The following is a 7,521-nucleotide window of genomic DNA, read 5'->3' on the forward strand; positions in this document are numbered from 1 at the left end:
CCTGTGAGGTCGGTGCATATAAAACCAGATGAGATGATTATCAGACCATCTGAAAATAGAACCTCTTATTTTTGCCGCATATATTAACAAGGAATGTCGCACCACGTGTCAGTCCTGCTGCTTGCTGTCACAGCAGCACGTCCTGCATTTGGGACAGGATTCATAATGCAGGAGCCCTGGGTGACCAGTGGGAGAGCTTAGAAACCTCTCCTGTACACAAGCATATACATACCTATAATGTGAAACAATATTTGCCCTCTCACTTTACATGTGTGGTGGTGATAGGAAGGCAAAGATGGACTGCAGAATTGATCCTATTTTGGTGATTAAAGGGACATATGCTCGTCAGAACTAGGCCAGAGGGTTAGAGAATCACATCATCACTAGTCTAGATCACTGGTCTGGCAGCTGAGGAGCAAGTGTTAAGTCATAAATCAAAAAATGTTACACAGAAGTAACTACACAGAAGTAACTAAAAGGCAGATGAGCTAAGAACAAAGGAGTGAATATTGGAGTGAAATGTAATATCTTTGAGCTGATGAAGAACTTTATTACAATGAGGGAGATGAAACCCTGGCACAGGTTGCCCAGAGAGGTGGTAGAAGCTCTATCCCTGGAAACATTCCAGGTCAAATTGGACTGGGCTCTGAGCAACCTGATCTGGTTGAAGATGTCCCTACTCACTGCAGGAGGGTTGGACTAGATGGCCTTTAAAGGTTCTTTCCAACACAAACCATTCTGGGATTCTATGATGCCAGCTTTCTCCCTCAAACATCCTCTCCAAAACACAAGACCTCTTCTCTTAACCTTCTTTGTCTTTCCCCTTTTCAGTAGTGGATCTCTCCCTACTTATTGGTGCATGCAACAGAGCCGGTCTCATACAGGCTAGGATAAGGATTAATTTTGTGAAGGTGCTTATAGCTCTGCTGGCTTAAATGAGAAGAGAATTGGGCTCCCATGATCTGATGGGACCACTCAATGTCACTACCTAATGTGTGGATATTTGCAGCCTGTGTGGGATACATTTCAGGAAAAGCTGCCCACAAAAGAGATACAGATGCTTCTAAGATGCAATCAACCAATTCAGTGTTTCTCACAACAATATTGTGGAAAAGACTAAGGATCTTAAAGGAACACTGCTGCTCCCCTTCGAAGGAGACATCACTGTTCATCATCAAGTAAATCAAGAGGGGCTTAGTGCAGCACCAGTCCAGAGTTTTCTGTCATTTTTTACTGCTGAGGAATTCCTTCACATTGTTTCCATGAGGACTTTTAAAAAAGGATGATGCTCTTTTGCTGACTGCTTGTACTTTTAACATTGGGAAGTCCTTTCACCCCATACACTGCCCTGAGAATCAGGGTGTGCAAAGTGCCACTATCAGTTTTGTCACAGACTCCTGACTGCTTGGATGAGTTTTTTAGGCTCTCTGTGCAGCCTTTATTCCACATGATAAAAGGGCAGGCATAATATTTATCTACATGACTATTTATTAATTGTGATGTGCCAGAATGTGTGCCAGGCTCCTTACAGTACTAGGGGAGACTAGGGGTGCTCAGCTGAGCACGCCAAGCTGTGCTGTGTTGTCCCTGTGGGACACTAGCTGGATGCCACCACTGTGATAACTCATATCTCAAGATGAGGAGGGATATTCTTGGCAGAGGAACTTGGGATGTGCCACGCTTTGGTGATTCACTTTACGCTTTCAGGTATTGTTACCAGTCAACAGGGAAGATGAGAGATGGTTACACACTGCTTTTGGGACAGGGTGTCACCAGCCTTGAGGATCAGAGAGCGTAGGATGCAGCACAGGCCCACCTTCATCTGTCTGTGCTGAAGGCTACATGACACACTTGCTCTTCTAATACCATGGCACTCTAATTTCTGATCTTCCCATAGCAGTGCATCAGACATGGTGTTTACGCCACTGATTAATCTGGCCCATTAGTTTGCAAAACCACATGTAAGAAAAAAAAAGGGATCACCAAAACAAATCTTAATGTCTCCTGAGAATCTGCAGCGGTGGTTTGGTTCAACATTAATAGCTTTTCCCATGAGTACTTCCTGAGGGTGAACCCTATTTTAATAATTTAGTAAAAAAAAAAAGGAGGGGGGAGAGAAGAAAAATAGATATTTATTTTCTCTTTATATCCAAGGCTTAATAAATTCAAAGTAAAAACCCAGGTAAACTTTGTAAGATAAGGTTAATAAGTATATGACATATTTATGAAAAATCAATAACACTAGACTGAACACAGCTTTACCCAAAGGATGCTGACAGGGTTTGATTTTTTTTTCCTACATTTCCCCCCTTCTTGGCTCAATTCCCAAGTGCCGCTTTTTTTAAAAAAAAAAAAAAAAAAAATTTTTTTTTTTCCCCTGAGGGTGCACTCACAAATTCCTGGGCATGGCAGATGATAGCTGATCCCAGACAAATGTAACATCATTGGCATATAAGGTCAAGGTCTTCCTCTTATGATCTCAAGTCTTTCACTTGTTCACTTGATGTATATTTATAGTCTGCTGGCATCACTTTGGCTGCAGATAAGATGCTCTGGGGTGGAAAACTAGGTAAATGTGGTTATCTTGGTGTTTTCACTTGAATTCTATACCCATCCTTTTTCAGGTAGGATCTTAATGGTCCAGGATCTCTGTATATTGTGGAAGGTTTTATGCCTGGGGTGGAAGCAGATATGATTAGATTCCCTTTACTCTATTTCGTGCTGAGCCCCATTCCTGAGGTTTGACTCAGCAGCCCTGGCTTCTCCTGGCCACAGGCGAGAAGCATTGCACACATGTGTGTGGTGCTAATACGGGGTCCCTCCTGCATGAATGTCTTTCTGTCTGTGATGGGTGTCCTGGGGGAGGTGAGGAGAATTCCAGTAACATGGATCTCTGCCATCATGCTTTCCTACAAAGGGGAACCACAAATACAGGTTGATTGCTCCCCAGTTTCCTTCTGATGCCTTCATTCACCTTGCTGTTGCAAAGCAAAACCCACTAGGACTGGCAGAGACCCTGCTGCACAGATGTTTCTGGGGTGGAAAAGGCAATTTCTGTCCCTGAATTCTCCATAGATTGCTGCTCCCAAGGCTTATCCTATACAGGCACTGGGACTTTCTTCAAAACCTGTGGTGTGGAGCAGGAAAGGAGATGTGCAATGCTGGCACAGAGCTGATGAACCCTCTTCTGCAGTGGAGGGAAAAGAGCTACATAGTGGACTCCAATCATATATCATTAGCATTCATAAAACTCATTTCCTGCCAGGAACAGCCACTCAGCACTGCAAAATCATAATTTCACAGTAGATTGCCACGCAAGTTGCAATAAATCCCTGAGGCCGTGCACCACATGCTCCATCCTGAGGAATGGCATGCAACACCCTGGAAGCCCACTGAAGGAGATACTGTACACTCTGTCTTAAATGGTCTTTTTTATATACATAAATGCTTATACATATGTATATATATGTAAATGTGAGTATATGAGATGTAGATAAGTACTCTGGGAAATATAATTCTCTATGAATTATAGTTATTATTAGAAAGAAATATGAGATGTTATTCCACCTCTGTACCATCTGTGTTAAAAAGCAGCGTTAAAGATCTCACATCATTAAAAGAGCTGGCAGTGCATTTTTCTTATCTCTGTTGCCTCCAGACAGAAAATTGGTAAAGGTTCCCTGATACTGAGCAATCAAACATGTTTACCAAAAGTGACCAGCTACACACAATTCTGCTTTTGATATTGTAAAAAGAGGAGCTAAATGTCTTCCTTATAATTTACTGTACATCTTTCCAATGCACTTATTTTTTTATAATAAGTATTTTTAAATATCCATCATGGTCTTGCCACTGAATTTTTAACAGTATTTTGAGCAGATAAGCTATTTCCTTACTGATCTCTGTATTTTGCCGAGTCAGGTCTTTGCACTCAATTACAGTGAACAGAATAACAATCTCTCCTAGTACTGAGCATGTGGTTCTTTAAAAGTAATGATCAAACTCTGACATTTTTAGGTTTTTACTTTTCATTTTTCTGTCAGAATTAAAAAACAAGAAGTAGTTTTCACAAATAAATCTTTTCTACAAAGCTTCTTTGCTCGGAGAGCTTTGTAAACACAGCTTGTAGAGAGAAGCAGAACTACAGGCTGAGTTTGGTTAAGACATCAAAACCCGTAACAAAATTAAATAAATAACTGGAAAGATTGATGCATTTCAGAAGATGTAAGAGCCAGAAAGGAATGCCTTCTGCCTGCACTGAAACTGGTGACACAGCAAGTTATTGGTTATTGTAACCCTGCAATGAACCAAAGAGAAGAAAATAGTCTCACAAAATAATCTGGTATTAGAAAGACTAGATTCTGAGAATTATTAATGAACCTGGGACCAGCCTCTGGTACCATTGCATATTACTTTTCTAAACCAGCATTAAATCCTACATTCTGAGTCAGGGACCTTTCACTTAGGCAGCTAAAGAGCTGTCCTATTTGTTTCAACTCTATAGACTGTTCACGTATTTAAATTGAGTTATAACCTTTCAGAGTTGATCTCACCATACTTGGTGTGACCTAATTCATCTTTGTAGTGAATGTCTACTTTAACTTTTAGCGAATGGCACATCTTTGAACATAACTGTGGCTGAAAGCCGAGGTCAGATACAAAACTTAGTTTTTTATCATTCTGGTAGTAACAGCTATGAACTGCTCCATGTATGCTACGCTTTGTCAAAGACATGGTGACTTTGGAGTTTTTTTAACTTCTTTTAAATAGACCTGATTTTTGCTTCTACAAGGTGCCTTTTTCAATTTAATTCTCCATGATGAAATTAATTAAAATAATATGAAGGGGCAAATCTGGATGCTTGTTTCTTTGACTATACAACCTGTAACCACAACGAGGGCATGCAGATAGATTATCAATGTGAAAACAGAGGTATGAGTTTGTGCTGTAAAAGTGGCAGGTGCATTGCATGACTACAAAGGGAAACTGCTCTGTTTGGGAAGTCTGCCATAAACACAACGGCCTAAGCAGTAAGGGTTACAATGAGCTCATATTTATTTTAATATTGTTTGCTTCTCTGCTCAAACAACTCCCTGGATTATTTTGACCTCAAGTGTTCATTCCAAAAAGGCGCTTATCTGTAAACACCACCTGTGTGGTAGAGCACATCACGAGCCACCGCTGCCACTGGATTGCTTTCTTATCATTCATAAGGTGAAAATTTGATTGCCCGTACAGCCAGCCTGCGGGCTGCCAGGCCGTGCAGATGGCAGACACATGTGTGCACAGCATTTGCATTTTATAGCTCTGATGAGAACAGTCGATAAAATTAAGGCTTTTCCACCTCTGTCACTGTCTTGGTACAAATTGTCTCTTTTTTAGTTGTTCTTTTTTCTCTATCCCTGTAATTTCCAGATGATACTGTTTTTAAATAGTTGTATCTAATTTTGGCATTGGTAAGCAGTTGGCCCACCCATTGGATTTTCTTGGAGTCAGCATTTTCTTGGTGTTATCTAATGGTTTAATTCAATAGCTTCCCTCCCTAGTGAAGGATTAACTTTCATTAATCTTATCTATTACTGTGTTTACAGTGAAAGCAACTTTTCCAATGTAATTCCTTATTAGCTGGGTTTATGTGTGTAGATGGTCAAGTCAGATGTTAAAATCAGCTCTCCTCCTCATGCATGTGGTGTTCCAGGGGTATGCAGTCACCTCACCCAGAGAAAGTGATGTGCACCTCTGAAGGTGGTGGTATCATCGATCAGAGTGAGAGCTGGAGCAAACATGCATTTCATACCATGCAACTGTGTCTGCTTTGGTTTAGGTATCACTATGCAGCATTTCTAGAGAGTTTCCATCTGAATATTCGAGCATCTCAAATGACTTGTCTGAGGATATTTAGAACTGGTGAGGACATAACTGGATTACCACAAAACCAGCTCTTTCCATTGTCCTAGCTCTGAATAGGTAAATGGTTGAACTTCTTCAGGGACTGAAAAAGGAGAGATATGGAACTCTTCAGACAGTAAAATATGCAAAGCTCAGCCCTATTTTCATTTAAGTAGACTAACTCAGTAAAGTTTTGTCTATCATCTGTTTTGTGTCTTGAAAAACAGTGCAAAGAAAATTACAACTTTGGGCATTAAAATGAAAACTGTACCTATTTGCTTATTTGTTCAAATATCCATTCAGAAACGATATAGCAAATACACCAGAGGGGTCTTTACATCGCTTTCTGTCCAGAGGAGTCATATCAATCACGTAAACTTCAACAGGTGGCAGTTTCCACAGGTTTCCTTATGTAAAAATATAAGGACAGTTGTCACAATGAGGGTCTAACTACATTAGCTCACTCTCTCTGACAGCATCCATAGGCAAAGAGCAAGAACAGAACATGCAGAGCTGATTTCCCCGCTCAAGCTCTCCCAGCTTCAGACCACTCTCAGCTTCAGATGTGGTTTCCATGATTTAATAACCCTCAGTGGATTTCTATTCCATGAACTTGTCCACTTTCCTCTTAAACCAGTGTAAACCTTTAGCATCTACAATGCCATCATTCATGATTTTATAGACCTTGTTATTACCCTTGTCAGCTGCCTCTCTTCTGGAAGAGTCCCAGTTGATTTGATGGTTCCCCCTGTGGGAGCTGAGAATGATGGCCACTTTGTCATTCTTCAAATAATTTCCAGTTACATAAAGAAGAAATGTGACAGGTGACCAGAATAGTAGATCATCTAGCAATTTCTCCATATGAATTATTCTGTGCTGGGAAATGGGAGATACTCATACCTTACAATGAGTATGATCAACTCATAAAAATCCTGAAGCAACTTTTTATCAAGCTTTCTAGCTCCTTCATGATATAATGGTTAGATTATGGGTACTGGATTTTAAATTGCCATTACATCAGTGTCTCAGCCATCAGAGGAACAGCTCATTTTGGTACATACAGTGTTTACAGGATTAAGAAAACATAAGGTCTGGAATACTATTTTTTACAATGCAAGAGTCCTAAGGGCTTTCTGGCTAGTGGACCTGATAGAGGGGTCATTCTTAGAGAGTAATAAATACATTTTACTGTAACTCTGATAAGAGATTGTTATGAGTGCTACCAGTATAAATGCATTCAGGAACAAATGATTAAACAAAGTCTGAGCTGCTGGAGCAGATAATGGTTCTGTCTGCTTGACCACATGCCATTCTGTAGAGATATGAGGGACCTAACTGCCCAAGTACTCATTTACACTTCACATGACCATTATTTACACAACTAAATTGTATTTTGATCATCTTACTGAGGACTTTGAATGTCATAATTGTACTCCCAGGTTTAAAACTGGGCTGAAAGTTTATTTTAATTGCTAGCATTATAGTGACTAAATAAATGCCTGTCCTTAGAACAGTGTGTACAGTCTCACATACTTACTATAGAACTTGCTGTTGTGTTCCTCCTTCTTTGAAAATAATAAAAACAATTTCACATTAGCACGAGGCTATGAAGAAACCAATGGCTGTGAAACT

This window comes from Antrostomus carolinensis, unplaced genomic scaffold (genome assembly GCF_000700745.2).
Source record: "Antrostomus carolinensis isolate BGI_N321 unplaced genomic scaffold, ASM70074v2 scaffold5425, whole genome shotgun sequence".
Taxonomy (NCBI): Eukaryota; Metazoa; Chordata; class Aves; order Caprimulgiformes; family Caprimulgidae; genus Antrostomus; species Antrostomus carolinensis.